The sequence below is a fragment of the Pleurodeles waltl genome, chromosome 5, assembly GCF_031143425.1.
Source record: "Pleurodeles waltl isolate 20211129_DDA chromosome 5, aPleWal1.hap1.20221129, whole genome shotgun sequence".
NCBI lineage: Eukaryota > Metazoa > Chordata > Amphibia > Caudata > Salamandridae > Pleurodeles > Pleurodeles waltl.
Window position 1 is genome coordinate 505,466,822 of NC_090444.1, and position 16,809 is coordinate 505,483,630.

Consider the following 16,809-nt stretch of genomic DNA (forward strand, 5'->3'; position numbering starts at 1 on the left):
GTGTCTCAAAGGCCCTGTGTCCTTTTAGAAGATGATTCTGTGTCATGTTAGGAAGATGACTTCTCACTGACCCTTTATGTATCTCAGTAGTGGCCTTCATTAACCTGTGTCCTTTCAAGGAGATGGACTCTATCGCTATGTCCGCTGTTTTTTTTAGCTGCGATTCAGACCTTATTCCAGGAGAAAAGCTTGCCCCTTCACGTCATGTCAATGAACTGTTCTCTCAGATGTCTAAAGCCCTTTAATGCATCTGGATGCTCACAGCTTTTGTGCAGTAGCAGCAAGCTGGACCCTCATGCACTCTCTGACTCAGCATTAAACTTCAAGAAACATTTGAGTGGATCCATTACCTTTTTTCAATCTATCACTATTAACACGTCAGAAAAAAACACCTAAAGTTCATTTGCACAAGGTTTTAAATGAAATTAGTAGAGGCAGTGTTCTTTCCTAAGCATTGAGTAGAAAGGTACTCAGTTATTCCAGTTTGCTTTGCTCTAAATTACTGCATCAAGGTACATCTTTCTCTTCAAGATCCAAAGCATTTTTAATACTGTTATACAGAGAACACGTTCCTGGCTTCTGAACTAATATTTAAATGCTGTATAGCTATTTCTAATGGGCATCTGCTCATTTTCAGCAAAAGTACCTTTAATGTGCTTCTTTCTGCAGTGTATCCTCCAAGTTAGCAATGCACATTGAAGACATCTGAGCATGACCTGCAGATAATGCAACTGCATCACAGAGGAATCAACTCATCCTTGTGAGGGTGATGATTTAAATACTGATAGACTGGACAATGGTAACACCTGTAATGTACAATACTTACAAATAATAAGCAGGTTGTTGCAAGCCCTACTTTATAAAACGTTATTAATACTACCTAAATGTAACTCACACCATTTCTAATGTTCAGATCCATGAGTTGAACTGATTTAACCCACTGATCATTTGTTCAGCCTTCATAATCTTACAACTATAAAGACAGCAAGCAAAAATTCAATTTCTGCTGTCTTTATTGCTGTGTTTTTTTTTTTTCTGAAGAGCTCCATATAATACATGCAAAAGTGGGGGGAGTATGAATAAAGGGAATTGAGGGATGAAGATGCAAAGAAGAGTGCTGACTGAGAGCCAGCTTGCTCAATACTGACCATTCACCTGCATGTGACCACAGCTGCAAGCCACTAATTGTATTGACTCTTGAACCACAAATAATGATAAAATTATTTACAACCCTACATATATGTTAATGAGTGCTTGCATATCAGTGTGTGAGCACTTGCCTGCATTTTCACCAGTCCATGTCTCTAAGAGTACACATCTGATTGTGTACAATGGAGAGTGTGAACATGTGTCTGTCCTCCTCCGGTTTGTATTATCTCCTATCAATGAACCCTAGCATTTAATGTTTGTGGCATGTAACTCTCGGGGTCCTGCAATGTACTGTTAAATAAAGAGCAACTCAGATGCAACTTCTGGGGGTATACGGCCAGGACATGATACAGACAGTTTATGATAAGAACATGACCTATTAGCAAGATCTCCTGAGATATATGAAGAAAACCTCATGTCACAATAGTTACCATAGTAACTGCAATTATCCTATCACAAAGAGAGGGCAGAGTGGGTGTGAATGGGCTCCTTCTCTAGGGAACCCTCTGGAAGATTTTGAAGGCCACTTAAATGATCAATGTTAATAGTGAGGAGTGTAGGCTGCTGGAGATATGGGTAGAAGGCAGGAGGAGCATGGGTCACTGTAATTTGGCACTAGTGGTTGAACCTGTTTCTCCTGACATAGGGTGTAGGCTGGGAAGAAGGATGTGGGAGCACCAAAATGTGTCTTTACTTATGCTAGTGAAAGATAACATGTCCTGGAGATTTTTCATTTCCATGTAGAGTGAGAACATAGCTCAATTTTCTTTGGATTCTCAAAAGTCTCCTTGATTCTGATGCACTGAATTTCTTAGTATTACAACCAAAACTTATTTAACTGCAATGTGCAAGAGCCTGACTAAATAATACAAATATAGTACATCATAACTTTTGCACTAAACAATCATAATTAAGCATTATAAGCCTACACAAGAAATAAATGTAGTGGTTTAAGTTAGCCTAACCCTTGCTGCCATATTAACCGAAATGTATGCTAGCATTGAAAAGCCTGTTTTTCACATTGAGCTGTTGTGTTATACAATATTTTTTTCTCTTCACTGCAGAGGCTGTAACTTTCCAGATGTCTTCTTTTATTTAGTTAATAGGCATTTGTTCTGTATTAGACAACTGATAGGGAGGGTTTCATCTGTAGGACAGAAGTCAACAGGAAGAATGATTTATTGGAAGAACTGTCTGAACCACATTTTCATAAAGTATCTTTTTAAGGACGTATGTCTTTAGCTCATTGTGAAGACACGAGAAACTGGGGTGTTTACCTACTCACAATAGTTTAATGAAACCTCATTTGATGCTGTGAATGGAGAAAGTAAAAGTTGTTTCAATTTACAATTTATTGTGTTTATATTAGTGTGTGTTCCTAAAGTAGGGAAGGCTGTCTCACTCACTTATATTGGAGATCCATCTCTGGGCTTCCAGAGATCATATATCTGTTCATGACAGTTTACTATGAGTTATTCCTTGCTTAATTTAATGTCTGCTGATTTATGGCTGCATTTTCCAGGTTCCAGGTTTGCATGTTCTTTGTTTAAGGTGTAAAGGCTTTATTCTGATGCATTTTTATTTCTCAGTAGGACTCTTTATTGGGTTTTTCTGAAGTGACTACAAACCTATTCCATTTTTCAAGCTCACACTAAGGAAATTATTTTATGAAACATGCCTGCTCTATTATTTCAGTTATACATTTTTATACCTACCAATATTGTATTTTTCCTTATATTGACATATTTATTACTGGATTATTTTATTTTCTAATAATGATGCTTAAAAGGCTAATGCTTATTGAGTAAATCATTAAAATAAAAAAATGATTAATAAAACCCTTTAATTCACACAAATGTTATTTTTTGCTGTACTAAAGTCTTTATTACTTTCAATAATTACATGGCATGATGTATGTGATTGCTTCTTTTAACTTCTTGTCAATGAAGAAAGGTCTGTACTACCAATGGCAGGGGATATTTAATGATTACACCCAAAGACTAAGGTATAGAAAACCATGCTCCATTAATTGCTACATTCAGCCCAGATATTCCTGGACACGTGTGTCTCTAACTGACACAAGCTGTCTAGTTTCCCTCAACTTGCACAAAGCTCACTGTTTGGACATTTCTGCTCTTCATGAATTTACAAGTCTCTCAAATTGGCAAAGAAAGCTTAATACTCCCTAAACTCTTTCCTGACTTGTGCAAACAGCCTGTTTGGACAAATCATCTCTGTTTGTTCTTTAGCATATTGGTGAGATCGATGTCCTAGTGATTTGTGCCGTTGGAATAATACGGGCTTTTGTATGACAATACTGTTCATATTGTCGGAATCTGCTGAATGATAATGCTCATTCCTTGCTTAATACTGGTGGTAATTCTTGACATGTTGTATGCATCAATGGCATGATGGTGTTCATACATGGCACAATGGTGGCTGCAAATATTTTCATGTTATAGAGATTGCTTTGATGGGAAACATGCATGGAAGGTTGAATCTGCCCATATGTTTCCCATTAATATTTGAGTTTTAAGTACGTATTTACTGAAAAAAGCAGTATTTCCTGTCATATGAATTGGTTTTGTTTTCAAGGAAACGGCATACTTCTTTCCAGAAACTGATGAACTAATATTTCAGGAAGACTTTATTGAAATTCATGCTAAGTTTGTGATGTTTATTTTAAAGTTTTATATATCACCCTTTGTCTCCTGCAGTTACTTCACAGTGCTCAGGTCCTAAGGTTCGCTGTGTAACATAACTGAGGTATTAATGTCTATCTGTATGGTGGAACCTTGCCTGATGTCTTCATTGCCACCCTTTAATGTGGGGTACTCAGTTGTATTGGTAATGTTTAATTTATACACACATAATGAAAGCATATGGGGCCAGATGTACAAAGCTTTTTGCACGTCGCAAACAGCAAATTAAGCTGTTTGCGACGTGCAAAAAGCACTTCGCAATTCACAAACTTCATTTTGCAATTCGGTAAGCTTGGGCTAGTGTAAAAAAAATTACACTAGCTGGGTGGGGGTGGCGGTATAGGAATAGGAGATTGTGCGTCTGGAAATGATACAAGGCTGGTTAGTGGCAAAGAAAAGGCCAATAACCAGCCTTGCGTCATTTCCAGATGGGCAACCATCCTCAAACTTGATTTTTGTCCTAGAAAGGACATGAGTCATGCCCACCACCCAGTGGCCAGCACAGGGGACCAATGTCCCCTGGGTATGGCCATTGCACCCTGTGCCATGCAGGGGGCCCCATGTTAGGGCCTCAAATGGCATTAAAAAAAATTGTATACATAATTACCATACTAACCTGGGATGGGGTCCCCCATCCTCTGGGGTCCCCCATCCACTGGTGTCCTTCTGGTGTGAGTGGGGGTGTTTCTGGGGCTTGGGGTGGGCACCTGTGGTCCCATTCTATGGTGTTTGACCATGGAAATGGGTCTACAGGTTCCCTAATGCCTGGTTTGACCCAGGCGTTAAATAATGGTGCTAAGCAATCTTAGCTCCATTATTTGGGGCGCATCCCACCCATGTGTCTTTTTTTGTATGGGGGATCAATATGGTGCTATGGGGATAGCACCATTTTGTGGATGGGAACGCCTACCTTACATCTCAATGATGCAAGGTAGGTTCACACGTTCCAAAAAATGGTGCAAACTCCAAAATTCTGATGCTAGATGTGTCTAGCGTCAAAATATAAATATGGAGTTAAGTCTGCATTGCAGTTGCATAAAAATATGATGTGAATGTGGCACAAAAAGAGTATAAATATGCCTCTAGGTTTGATAATTGTATGGACGGTGACACTCCTGGGTGAGATTGACTCCAAATTCCACTCCACTCCCCAGCACACCACACATATTCAATATGATTTTCCTTCCCAGCTGCATTGCAGGGAAATTGGGGAAATGGGAAAAAGAAGCAAAATCAGGCCATACACCAGTATGCAACATATACAACAACTTGACTAGTCCCAAAAGAGAGAGAAATTGAAGCCTGGGAAAACACATGCACCAGGGTGCTGCCAACATGGTCAGTATATCTAAAACCATAGATTAGTACGTTGTGTATAACAATTTTGAGTGTAAATCACAAGCAATGTTTGGAATACATTTAAGTTGTAATCAGGGTCTACTTGAAATCATCAATAGTAGCTGTGGCAAAGGAGAAGGCTTAGATGTAGTAATAAATTAGGCAGATTTAAAGCAATCAGAGGAAAAGCATACATGATCACACTCCAAAGCAGAACCCTAGGCACACATGACAATCACGGGGCAATATGGATTCTTCTCAGCATGTATAATCAGAAACAGTACTACTAGCTCATAGAGAAAGGTATACACAACAGAATACAAACTGCTGACTCATCTGGCCAATAAATTCAAACCCAAAAATAATAAGAAGGGAAGGTATGGCCTAACAGGTGATAATGGGTGTAAGAAAAAGGCTAACACTTTGGTGTGGGCAACTGCCCACCCCCAGGAATAAGGACATTAACTTGTCAGGATGCACCTCAAAGCCACTAAATTAACTGGAGCTAAACCCTCTTGTAGTTTGTATGGCACAGAGCAGAGAAGCTTAATGTAGGCCAATGTGAAAATGTATTTATGTAGTACCAAAACAGTAATAAAATAAAAATACCAAACAATAAAAATCCCAAACTGAATTGGGAAAACAGAGTAAATTGTTGTGAGTAAGAAGCCACCAAAAGACAAAACTCCAATAAAGGGAGATATGGATTTTTTTAAACAAAAAATAGCCAAAAAAGCACTAGGGCCCATATTTATACTCTGTTTGTGCCGGATTTGCATCATTTTGTTTGGCACAGATCCAGTGCAAACTTATCTCCATATTTATATTTTGACACTAGACCCGTCTAGCATAAAAAATATGGAGTTAGCATAATTTTAAGGACGCGTGAAACTGCCTTGCTTCAATGAGATGCAAGGTAGGTGTTCCCGTCCAAAAAATTACTCAAACACCTTAGCGCCATGTTTATCCAAAGGGGTAAAAATGACCAAAAAAATCACGCTAAACCCGATTTGCGTCAACATTTAACGCCTGGGTCAGGGCAGGTGTTAAAATGAGGCAAGCACATAACTACTTAAGGACAACACACAAAAGAAACATCACAGCCCAACAGGATAACATGGAGGTGCCACTGATGCAGCTTGCAAGACGACACCGAGCACAGGACCAATGGCAGCAGCCACCACCACCCCAGCGTGGCCCTCAAAGGCAACGCAGAAGTCAGGAGAGGGTTTTTAGGAACATGACTGAACTGGCAAGCCATACAGCAGCTGCTGTGCCAAATTGAGCCACAAATAACAGTTAGCCTGCAAACACCACACAATATACCTTCCGGTGACCAAGCTGGTAGCTGTCCTGCATATGTTGGCAAGTGGCTCCTTCCAGACAACTGGTGTCCTGGTCACTGGGGTATCACAGCCCTTATTCTCGGCCTTCCTGCACAAGGTCTCAGATGCCATGAACTCCCTCACACCCCACCACATCAGCTTCCCCAACAACCACCAGAAGCAGCAGGAGATAAAACAGGGCTTCTACCAAATACATGGCTTTCCGCATGTGCTCGGTGCAATTGACTGCACCCATGTCCAGATCGTACCACCAGCAGCAACAGAGCATCTATTCCAGAATAGAAAGTACATGCTATCCATCAATGTGCAGGCCATAGTTGACCACCAGGGATTGTTCACCAACATCTTGGCCAAGTATCCTGGGAGTGTCCATGATTCCTTCATATTCCGCCAAAGCACGATCAATCAGCACTACAGGACAGACAATATGGGCATGGCCTTCTTGTCGATAATTCCATAAACCTAGCAATAAACACACAGGACAACAACCCTGTAGGACACACAAAATATACACCACTACATTGACACGTGAGGAGGATGACACTGAGGTGTGACACAGGTAGTTATTTTGTACACCCTGGCACAATGGGATACACACCTATGGACAAATGACGGCTGCCACAAACATAAGCTGCCACTCTAGATCAACAAGGGACCAATGTCAAAGCACACAGTGACAATGGCATGGCCTCCACTGGAAGTACAACTTGGAAGATGAACCATTTACAATTCCATTAGGTCACGTAGTCAATCTGACACCCTCCCAAGTAGTATGCAGCGTGGAAGAGGTGTGCAATGTGTGTTGAGACACATAGCATGATGATGCTGACTTACATGTAGGTGACACTGAAATACTGAGGCAGTCCCAACATCATACATCACTCCTGGGGTGTTGTTGCCAGGTAGCAATAAGGAAATGGACTGTGCAATGAACACATATTGATGTGCCACTAATGCAAACTGCGCACTGCTGCACACACTGAAAGAGCCAATTGTCCATCAAAATAACATATGTACTGGGAGATGGCCCTTCCTAAACAGATACATCCACCTCCACCAGACAGTTAGCCTGGTTACCTGGAGCAAGTTTGGCAGTGTAGGTGCACGGTTGCACATGAGCCACTGGCAGAGGACACAACAAAGGTCTGCCTAGAACCAAGTCACACATGGGACAATTGTGCATCGTCAATATTAAATACCTCAGTGCTGCCAACATATTGAGATGTGTTGTGCATTGTCACCTAGCCAAATCAAAGGGCTTCACTGTTGCATTTCATCTGCAATAACATATGACTAATTGCATGGGATGTCCAGGCCATATGGTGCAACCATGTTACCACCACATCGGAATCTATTGTGTGTGTGGAAGTATCATGTCCCGTCCAGTGAAAGCACACTAAAACATGTTGGACACTATACAACACATGGTACATCCATACTGACCAGCAGTTTGGATACAAAATCATAGATCCCAGGTCAATGAGCCAAACACAAGATGTCAAATCAAACAACCCACTGCAGGAAAAACCTCACAGAAGCCCAGGATCTCACACAATACCAAAAACACGTATAAGTCACAGACGACAGCAAGATATCAACTGCCATGCTACATGACATTCCTGTTGCCAGCACTAACAAAATACTATTATCTTTTACAGCGGATCAGGGTTACGGGATCCAGCCATGGATCATGACCCCATTCCCCAACCTATGCACATCAGCAGAGCATGCCTATAATGAGGCACATCGGAGGACATGCACCATTGTTGAATGGACCTTTGGTATCCTGAAGTCCAGATTCAGGTGTCTGGACATCACAGGAGGCAGCCTCCTATTTGCCCCACACATTGTTTCAAAATCATACTTACCTGTGCTATCCTGCACAACATTTGTGTGAGGAGGAACATCCCTTTATATGAGCAGGGCAAGAACTGGGTGAGGAGGAGGAGGATGATGGTGCCAGGGAAAATGAAGGGGAACAGCAAAACACAGCTGCAGGAATGCACCGCAGACACCTAATCGCTCAACATTTTTTCAACCAATAATCACACCAATAATCACACCTTTTTAAGATATGTAAATAAACATCTTACTTGATCACACAATCCTGCTCTGGTGTCTTCTTTCTCCATCACATGTTCTTTAGGAATGTGAGTATTACTTCAGGGAGCATGTTACAAAGACAAATCTGACTACTTCTGATGCAACATCACATGTGATGCGTATGATTGTACAGCAAACATCATACATATAAAAATACTAATCCTTTGAATTTTACATATGAAGGACACAATCAATTGACCAGCATATGACACACATTCATGTTGCCAACATGGTCTACTGTAGCACATGACACACAACTATGACATCTCCAATCATAAGGTAAATAAGCACCCCATACATGAAGCAGTTGATGTGAAATATCAGTGCAAACAGGAATGTATGAACAGGCCCCTGACATTAGTAGGTGTGACATTTGCAATCCCTGCAAAGGAGCTTGTGTGACAAGGGGCACATCAATTCAGAAAATGGATAGCATTACTGTCCCAGGTATGACAAGCAATGTTCACAACACATGCCCTGCACTGTGCATCCCTGGAAGTAAGTCCTGCCACTGCCATGTGTTAACTTTCTGTCCTCCCATCTCTAGGGGGTGCTGTAAACATACTATCTGTACCTGGAAATCATCATTAACACTCACCCCTTTTTCCATATGGCATGCTATAGACGAACTACTTTAATTTGTGTATACTTCAGGTCCCAGAATGCTCTGTCTGGTAGTCGGTAAGACCTGTAATCTTCTGTCCATTGCTCCCTATGGGAAAAGTCCGGTTGCCCCTTTATACCGGATTTTCTCCTCCAGGACTTGTGAGAGACTGAAGCTACATACACCTGTGACCTCTCTTGTGCAACCCAGCCATGTGACTCTGCCCTGGCCTTGCTGCTACCTGGAACTGCTTATAAGATGCCATTCCCTGAAGCTCCTCGTCGTGCATTGGAGTAAGATTCATTTGTGTTGCAGACCCCTTGTAGTTGTCAGAGTTACCAGATCCTTGGGGTCTGTGCACGTTCCCAACACGTCCACCAATGAACAGCTCCAAGACTCTGAAAGATAAATCACAGAGACTGAGAGAGTCCAAGAGGGGAAGAGGGGATTAAGAAGGGAACGGCTGGGAAGGAGACCTGTAGTAAGAAAAAAGGTTAGAACACACAATATGAAAATTATATCTCCTGCAATCAATACTAAACAATGATTCCCAGCCTAGTCACTGTGAAAACATGAACAATCTAAGAGTTAAATTTTAAAATGACTAAGTTTCAAGATGGCTGGTTACCTGTAGGGGAATCAAGATGAATTAAACGAAAACTTTCTTATTCAATTACTTTCCTTTACAATGAGAATCAGAAAAAACATTCTGACTAAATTTTAAACTAATCATATAAAACCTGTTTTGAGAATGTATACTAGGACCATACAATATTGCATCTAGAAACTATGGCCTTCTGTGTACTCTTAAAATGTTTCAACACAATTGCGAATATTACAGATATATATATATATATATATATATATATATATAGTAAAAACCATTAAAAGGATTGTGCACCATGAATAACGCAGCATGGATTCAGGAAACAAATCACATAACTTGTCAACTCAAACATTGCATAATAAATATCTTAAAATAATAGCATACAATAAAACAACATGAATTAAACTCGAGGAAAGAATCGTGTGTCTTGCCAATTCGAGTATTACAATGTAAAATACCAAGAAATGATAACATGCAATAAATACCAAAGTCAAATCTTCAGTAATCGAATTGCGCGTCTTGCCGATTCATAAAACACTATATAAATGTCAAGGATTAACAACTCACAGTAAACAACAAGATTTAAAGTACAATGAAACACACCGAGCTTGGTTTGCCGATTCTTAAGCCACCATGTAATTGTCAAGAAATGGTAGCGCGTAAGAAACAACTAAGTTAAATGTTCATGAAACAAGTTGCGCATCTTGCCAACTCGTAAAACATAATGTAAATTTCAAGAAATATCAGCGAACAATGGACAACAATGTCCAAACACCAGAAAACGAATCGTGCGTTTTGTGATTCTAAAACCACCACTTAATTGTCAAGAAATGGCAGCGCGTAATGAATAACGAAGTCAAAACCTTTATGAAATGACTTGCGCATCCTGCCTATTTGCAAACCATCATAAAACTGTCAAAAATGGCAGCGCAAGTAATCTGTTATTCTTTTAAGGATTAAAACCAGAAATATGAAAAGTCTCAATAACGGTTTTGGGAAATGGCCAAACAGCGTCTTACCGCCTGAAACAAAGACCACCAAATGAATGGTGAGGGCAGAAGACTGGAAGATCCAAATAGGCCGCCGGGACAGGAGCTCAGGAAGAAGCTGCTGCTCTGCACCGGGACCTCTGAATAGTGAGCACTGGGAGTTGGGCTGTCTCTCTTTATATAGAGTCTTGGCCCAGCCTAGAACCACGCCCAGGCATGTTGCAGGGAAAGTCTCTGGAAGGCCCTGGAAAGGGGCCGCACCCTAACACACTCTGAAAACCTGCAGCAATACATTGCAAAGGAACAGTATTTGTAAACATATTAAAAATAAGTTTTTAGGATAGAACTCTGCAATGCAAAAGATTAAAACACAACATATCAGCACAATGCATAAATCACGTTGTTTTGAGAGTGCTGAGTTTTTGCATTTTTGTCGCCAATAGAGCACGTACTGCTCTGGTTTTGACAGTAGGATTGTGTTACAGTCCTGATTCAGCCTGAACCTGCACTCTGTTTACCCAGTCCTGTTCCTGTTTGTTCCAGTCAGAGTCTGCTCCCTGTTTCTGAGCCTTGTTCATGTTTGTTTCTGCCAGAACCTGCTTTCTGTTTCCCAGACCTGTTCCAGCCTTCTTGACAACCTGAGCCTGTTCCCTGTGCCTGGCTTTGCCTCCTAGTTGGTTCCCTTGATTTCTGTTTCCTCTTGAGTTAAAGAGTCTGGGAAGTGTCCTATCAGTCCTCACCTGTCTAGAAGTGCTTTCCTTTGTATTTGTGGTGGCACCTGATTTCCAGGAGAAAAAAACAAGCCCCCATCCTTTATCTAGTGGTGTATGTAGTCATTAGTGCCTAACAGTGACAGTGTGCTATGGCTGTATTCCAGGAATTGCCACTGTGCCTCCAGTCGGACCCACAAGGGCTAGTCTTGTGTATGTAAGTATAATCCTTGTTTGTGCCCTAAGGGTTCAGACACAGAATGACTTCTGCTGCCTCCTTTCTATGGGTCTTGCGTGGTAACTATCTGTATGATTAATCTGCACAGAGGCACTGGTGTTCGCCTGTTGCTGTGGAAAGTTCTGAGCCCTACCCTGTGTACAATCTTAGTGATAAGCCCTGCATGTTTCTTCATTACTGTCCCATTCCATATTTGTTCACACTAAGGTTGCTCTGCCTTCACATTTCTGGTTTCTCTGCCTTACCATAGCTGGCCTTTCCCCTTGTATGCCTTTAGCTGCTCTTCTGCTTTGGTACACTTCTTCCTTCCAAGATACTCTGTGAACTCAAGGGGTGCCCCTAACAGAGTCCTGACAAGACCCGCCCGAAACCGTAGCACCATGGAGCCCAATCATGACACAGGTTACACATGCCCACACACTTGAACTGGACACGTCTGTGGAATGCACATCTGAAAATATGTTAACACATGCAGCCAGGGAAGCAGGTCCTCCACAGCAACATAAGTAACATAGGTAATTTTTATGAGTCAAACTGATGTGTACCAAACATTTTATGGGTGAAATTAAGGCAGTGTCTCAAACACAGTATGTACCAAACATGTACACCTGTCCGACATATGTGTAGTTGACACACAAATCACCATGAAGTCGTAACCAACATTTAATGTCATATGAGGGGTAACATATTCGACATAGCATTCATCAGCCATCCTCAATCATCTCTGAGTTTTGTTTGTTGTGTGAAATGTAATGTCCCAAAGTCAAATAACTACACACATCACATGATTCAACACATATTACAAACACATATCATGACTGTTGTAGATCATTGATTGCCATCAGATGTAGATATCCATTTGGAACCCATTCATACATGAGTATTACGTCCAATGTATTGCGTGCTGTTCTCTCAGAAACACAAATATTGTTGTTACAGATCTTTCACACACGAAACACACAGTTTCATGCTCTAACACATGTGGCCAACCACTATACCACACATTGCAGGCCATACCATCCTATCTTCATGTTGATACAGGGCATGCATGTTAAATATTTGAAAATCACACAATCACAGTTTGAGTCAAAAATGTTGATGCAAATGCATTGAAAAAACATACAAATGAAAATTAACCATACATGGGCCCTTTAGCGTTAATTCTACCTGCGCACCACACACATGTGGATTTCTATTGAAATTAAAGTCTACAGGTAATGCGTGGTATTTTGCCTCACATGTAGTTTATGCGTCAAAAATAATCACGCAAACATTGTGTGCGTCAACAAAAATATACACATGACAGAAAATGGGCCTCAAAGGGGACAGGAAGTGATGTAATAGGAAATCCTGTTGACAGGCATGTTACAGTGGATGTCCTTTCACTTTCCCTTTACAGTCTGTGCTTTTTCGTGACTGTGTGGCTGTGTCTCGGTGTTGCTGGTGTCTGGATTGTGTTTCTTGTATCTTGTGGTGTCTCTCTTGTGTCTTTTGTGTAATCTGTTTGTTTATTGTACCTGTGTATGTGCTTTTGTGTAGTTTAGTGTCTTTCGGATTGTATTTGTACTGTTGAGTGTCTGTCTGGGGGTTACATTAGTTGGGCTAGCTGGAGTTCTTAGGTTTGGTCCGTAAGTTTCCTTTTTTTTACATTTATTTTCCTTTCTTTATAACACTTTTTCTGTTTTGCTTTGTTGTGCAAGGACAAGTCGGGAAGGACGAGGCTGACTCACATGCGGAATGGGAAGCTTGGGAGCTTTGTGTGGCTGGTGTGCCACTTTCTTCCATTGATGCTGGAGATGGGTGGGTGTGTGATACAGGAGTATCACACAGAGTCAAGGCGGCTGCGATGGGGCAAAGTGCTCTACCACCTCAAAACAGTGTAAAACACAGGGAGGAATGAGCACCAGCTAAAGCATCACTGGGCTGACCTGGTGGCCAGAGAGCATAATCTGCTGAACCACATAGGTGTAGTGATCAGTGGCCCTGTTGGTGAGTATCACATTGACTAATGTGTACAGTAGAATGTTCCTGAGTGACAGTAGCAGATGTCTTGACGTGCTGCATGCAATGTTTGGGGCCATGTTGTATGCAAGCAGAACAAACTGCTAGTGTCACAAGTACCCAGATGTAGTCCACAGTGTATACCATGATAACAATGCAGTCCTGAGGTTTGTTGAGTCATGTCCGACTATCACTTAGGGCCACATGTACCAAGCTATTTTTATTGCTCACAAATGGACTAGTTTTCAGAATTTGTGTGTTTACGTCAAGAAAAAACGTTTATTCCAATGCACATACCCAATTTTGCCATTTTGCAATCACATTGCAGAATCACAAAACAGGTTTTGTTAGTGGCATTTAGGAAGGGTTGTTCCCTTCCTATTTGTGAGTCGCAGTCCGCTGATTGATTGTTTGGTGACCGCAATTATCACCAGTTTCAAGTTGGTGCTAACCCATTCGCAAAAGTGGAGGGGTCCCCATGGGATCCCTTCCCCTTTCTGAATGCATGCCCAAAAATTGTTTCAGAGCAGGCAATGGTCCCATGGATATTATTGTTTTTGTACTTGCTTTCTGTTTACCCTTGATGAAATAAGGCTGCATTTTTTAAATAAATATAAATCTCTATTCGAAAGCGGTCACAGACATGGTGGTCTGCTGAGCCCAGCAGGCCAGCATCCCTCTGAGTGCCGCCATTCCTCAGGGGGTTGCAGAATTAGACCTACCTCATTCAAATTCATGAGGTAGGTCAGTTGCTACCCCATTTGTGATTTGCAAACAGTGTAATTGACAGTGTTGTACCTCAGGTTATCCTACTCGCAAATTGCGATTTGCTAAGTTTCGCAATGTGTGACACACAAAACCTGATCTTTGTACATGTGGCCCTTAGTCACACCTTTCAGGTGCAATGACAACACATGTGCCCATGCATTCTGTCAGTGATGCTCGGGTAAGACACTGTCAGCATACCACATTTCACTGTATCAGGACAGCAATGTGGTCAATCAATGTTTAGCGTTACATTGTCATCATTACATACAAATTATCCCTGCCATTATGTTGGCAAAGGGGGCAGATACGGCTTAGGGGACACTGCCAAAGGGGCATTTGTTACCTACATACAACTGTGCCATATCTGTCATGGACCAGTGAATGTATGATATTTGCAGACTGAAAATTGAGCCACATGTCCATCACACAGTACCTCAGTGCCCCTTGCTGCACAAGCCAAAATACCTGAGTCACTAGTATTGCATTGCACCAGGGAAGTGCCAATTAAATTGTCACCCAAATAAAAATCATGACATGGAGTAAAATCTGAAATGGATTAGCCACACATGTTTGTAGTCGGGTTTAGCAACACATGATTGTTAAGCCCATTGCATGTGTGCAGATGTGTGTCTAAAACTCACTGGAGTGTCAGTGTCAATGTGAGTTTGCAGTGGTATGTTTGTTGGAGTGTCTACATGCAGGATCACCAGCTCACTCATGTAAAATGTTACACACTGTGATATGTTGTCCACACATTTGTACAGTGATCTGACATTGAGTATATATTTCGTTTCCAATTCTTACAAGTGGACCTTCCCCATAAACCATTGGGGAAGTGGCTCGAATTTAGAACCCAGACGTATCCAGTAAGTGTGATAATGTATGTCCTGTGTAGTGATTGCAGCTGTTGTTTGAGTGACTCTTGGGTGTTGCACTCATTGCAAGATATGATGAGCTGGCACGTGATCTGATATATTACTTGACTGGATGTTGACATAGGCCCTCATTACAACATTGGTGGTAAAAGCCACTTACAGCCGTGCAGAAGACCGCCAACACACCGCTGCGGCTGTGGAATTCTGCCACAGCTATTATGACCCACATCTCGGAATCTGCCAAAAGTCAGACACCCACACAAGTCCGCCACACCAAAGGTCAGTGATAAACTGGCGAAAACAAAACCTCCACCATCACGCCAACAGAAATACGCCCACACTATCATGACACATGAAACCACGGGGCGGTCTTTAATCCGCGGTATTCCATTGGCGGTACACACCGCCGCGCTCAAAATACACACACTTTTACAAAACATCCCCACATTGGACAATTCGAAATACACACACCTGAGACACATACGCACACCACTCCCACACACCCATTACAATATAAAACACACACCCACATCACCCACAAACCCCCACGACAAAAAATTCAGAAAGAAGGCCAGAGAGAGACACCACCAGCAAGAACAACAGCATCCACAGGCACACAACACCATTACCCACACAACTTCCACGCACCTCACACAACACATCACTACATATCACCACACTTATCACCACACACTCCACCCCACACATCACCTACACCACCCCATGGCACGGCAAAGACACCTCAGGTTCTCTGAGGAGGAGCTCAAGGTCATGGTGGAGGAAATTGTCCTGGTAGAACCACAGCTATTCGGAGCACAGGTGCAGCACACCTCCATGGCTAGGACGATGGAGCTATGGCTCAGATTAGTGGACAGGGTCAACGCAGTGGAACAACACCCAAGAAATCGGGAGGACATCAGGAAGAGGTGGAACAACCTACGGGGGAAGGTGCGTTCCGTGGTCTCAAGACACCAACTAGCGGTTCAGCAGACTGGCGGCGGACCCCACCTCCTCCCCCACAAGTAACAACATGGGAGGAGCAGGTCTTGGCAATTCTGCATCTTGAGGGCCTCGCAGGAGTAACTGGAGGAATGGACTCTGGTAAGTCAAAGCTTTACTATTACATCCCCCACCCTACCTGCATGCTATCACAAACCCCGACCCTCACCCTCACCCCCAGCACCCCAACTCCTCACAAATGTCCCAACATCACAAACCACACATCCCAACACCAAGCCCTGCATGCAACTACAAAGCATGGACACCCATCACCAAAGCATTGCCACTGCACATACCCATACACCCCCCTAAACCACCATCACACAAGCTCCCACTCAGGAATGCTAGCACTAGGGTACACGGTCACCCACCCATTGCAC